At 47.1% G+C, this 3,293-nt stretch overlaps 1 protein-coding gene across 1 annotated transcript in view; it reads left to right on the plus strand.

Moving 5' to 3' along the window:
* Positions 1-81: 81 nt before the first annotated feature.
* EVI5 (ecotropic viral integration site 5) overlaps positions 82-3,293 on the plus strand; it is a 71,847-nt gene continuing 68,635 nt past the window's right edge. The window contains exon 1 of the mRNA XM_057373899.1: positions 82-174. The gene's annotated coding sequence lies outside the window, so the exon portion shown is untranslated. The remainder of the gene's footprint in view (positions 175-3,293) is intronic.

The following is a 3,293-nucleotide window of genomic DNA, read 5'->3' on the forward strand; positions in this document are numbered from 1 at the left end:
GACCGGCGCGCCCTGCTCGGCCGTGCCCGCGGAGCCCCGGAGAGCGGGCCCTGAGCCCGCCGGTGCCGCCACACCTCCGGCACCGCCTCCCGCCCGGGCCCGCAGCTTCGGCAGAGACACCAGGGCTGCAGCGAGTCCGGAGAAGGACAACGGAGCTGGGGACGAGTCGGGAGAGTGAGTCCTGCCTGTGAGGAGCGGCTGAGGGTGCTGGGGATGTTCAGCTTGGAGAGAAGGAGGCTCGGGGGAGGGAGACCTTATCGCTACAACAATGGAGAGGAGGGTGTAGCAAGGTGGGGTCGGCCTYTTCTCCCAGGCAACCGGCGACAGGACAAGAGGACACAGTCTAAAGCTGCTCTAGGGGAGGKTTAGGATGGACATTAGGAGGAATTTCTTTACAGAAAGAGAGATTGGGCGTTGGAATGAGATKCCCAGGGAGGTGGTGGWATCACCGTCCCTGGATGTGTTTAAGAATGGATATGGCACTCAGTGCCGTCGTTTASTTGACATGSTGGKGTTTAGTCAAAGCTTTGACTYGATGATCTCAGAGGTCTTTTCCAATTTGATTGATTCTGTGATATCAGAGAAATACAATTCTAAGGAAAAAATAATATTGCTGTCATTTAATATCTACATATAATGCATGATCACTTCCAAGTCTCCTTATGTTAATTGCCTAGGCAGTTATTAACCAGGGATATATCACAGGGAAGGGATTATTAAACAGAAGAAAATCCATAGATTTGATCACCAATTATGGATATATTATGGGATTTTAATTTCCTTCATTTTCTAGCRAAAATTCTCACACTTGATCAAACAGCAAGTAATTACAAAGCAACCAAAATCTCATCTGAATAGATTTATCTTACAATAAATTATAAGTGCTTGGGATTATTGATATTTGATGAATTGAAGCAAGAATATAGACTTGCATATATATTTATACACTGGATAAAACAGGTCTAGTGGTATCAGATTTCTTGACATTGTCAGACAATAGTGATTCTTTGCTTCTGATGCTTTTKTCTGGTTATCTTCATTCATTTCACTAAAAAAAATCCCAACAATCCACCTCACTAGTTATACACAAACCAATATTTAAAAAAAWTAATTTGGTATAAATAAGCAAGAGAATGAAAGAAAAAGTAAATGTTTACTATGTAAGGCAAGTACCAGCAGTTCCTACTTGATAGGGACCTGCTAGCCTTAGAAATAATTTAATTATCTGAAAGGATGTTGTAGCAAGATTGGGATTGGCATCTCCTCCCTGGCAACTAGTGAGAAGAACCTAGCCTTGAGCTGCACCAGGGGAGGTTCAGGTTGAATATCAGAAAGAATTTTTTCACTGAAAAGGTGGTTAAGCKYTGGAAGTGGCTGCCCAGGGAGGTAATGGAGTCACTATCCCTGGAGGAATTCAAGAAATGACTAGATGTGKCATTTAGTGCCTTGGCCTAATTGAYAAAGTGGTCATCAAAGGTTGAAATCAAGGATCTTGGAGATCTTTTCCAACCTAAGTGAAAAATGATTCTCTAATCTAAGAATGAATTTTAGAAAGTTCAGAATTCTATGTGCTTTTCGATTTGTATAGCAAGTATCTCCAGGGGAGGGAGCACATTGTCTTAGCTACCCTCTAGCATATAAATCCACAGTCTTCAAGAAACGTGCTGCTACTGCTGGGAAATTACTTCCATGAGAAATGCCTCATGGTCAATGGTATCATAAGCAAGACTTATTGTTAAACAAGGAAAACCAAAATCAATTTCTTGTTCTTCTCTGTGAGGAGACTTTTTACCCTCAAATAGCTCACCACCACAAAAATCAGCYTGTTAACCCACCACACCCACATGCTCTCTTGCTCATTGGCGCCCTCCACAGCGGAGGCTCCCATTGAGCTTATTAGCCCCACCCCGGAATCCCTTACAAATTCAGGGTGAATGGCTCTTCTGGCCTCTTTTCCTCTGGCTTTTAGTGACAATGTTTGTTGAAAGGATGACTGCTATTCATACACACTTCGGAGCGGTTGAGGTAAAAGAGAGTATTTTCAATCTTTAATTAAGTACCTTTTGTTCATGACACATTGATAGGAAAAAATAATATGCACTTCTTTTTTTTTTTTTCTTTCTAATGCTATTTCTTAATTTCTGTTGTATGTGGTATTATTAGTTAGGTGTGTTCTGGAAAGTAAGGTATCAAACACGGGTTTTAGAGCAGTGTCTTTGTAAGTCTCTGCGACTGGCAAGACTAGTGCTTTAGCAGCGTCTCCTGCAAGAARGGACCCTCTCCATTTGTCTGCAGAGAGCCCTAGGTAGCTAAGCTGGTGTCTGTGACTGGACTGACCCATGTGGTCACTTGTAGGAATTGTTTCGGGGTTTTTTTGCTGTTACTTGCAGGAGTGATAGCCTTATTTTAGTGAAAGAGGCTGAAGGCCTGGCTACAACCTATTCCTGCTATTGCTGCTTACTTATTTTTTAAGAGTGTATTCTTTGCATACTTGGCTATRAAACAGTGTTGTTGAGTACTGCATGTATTCTGGTAGTGTTGGAATTACTTTTAGAAATACCATAAAAATAAAATTTAGTTATTAAAGGTTTTGCTAGAATTCTTCTATATGAAAATTTCTGTATGGTTTTGTCTAATAGTCTCTATTCACTGTAGAAGGACAATGGCCAATGGGCTCATTATTAGATGGGGAGCTGCTCCGATCAGACAGTCTCTCTGTTTATGTAACCCAATCGGCATCTGGCTGGAACGTGTCTGACAAATGTGTGTAGGGACGAGCCCGTCTAGCCCGAGGCGGTGTGCTGCCGGAGAACGCGTTACTGGCTGCAGCTTGCAGCGCAGAGACGGCATTATGGAAATGCCTGGCCAGACACTCCGATTACACCAAAAACCCAGCTCTTCACGGAGCAAGGGCTTCGCTTCCCCGCCTCGTGTGGTGGCGGTGCGGTGCTTTCGTGTGTCTGCCTCTGCCGTGCGAGGTGAGCGCGGGCAGCGGGGACGGGAGCTCGGCTGACGGCCGGGGGCCGTGCGGAGGCGGCGGCGGTGACACGGCGGGCGAGCTGCGCGAGGGGAGCACACGAGCGACCTGCACGCCGCGGGGACGGCTCGCCGCCCCTCCTTCCAGCACGCGGCACCGGGACCGTCGAGAACCGGGCGGGGAGCCGTGACAACCCCCCGGGAGCAGCTCCGGTGCGTTCCCGCCGGCGAGCCCCGGAGCTCCTGCCGGCCGCAGGCAGCGCGGCGGGGCAGAGCCGCCGCCCGCCCTCCCGGGGGGCCCGCGGGGTCGGGGCTGC

Source organism: Malurus melanocephalus, unplaced genomic scaffold, assembly GCF_030028575.1.
Source record: "Malurus melanocephalus ecotype Western Australia unplaced genomic scaffold, MMel_1.1 scaffold_8, whole genome shotgun sequence".
In the NCBI taxonomy this organism is placed as follows: domain Eukaryota; kingdom Metazoa; phylum Chordata; class Aves; order Passeriformes; family Maluridae; genus Malurus; species Malurus melanocephalus.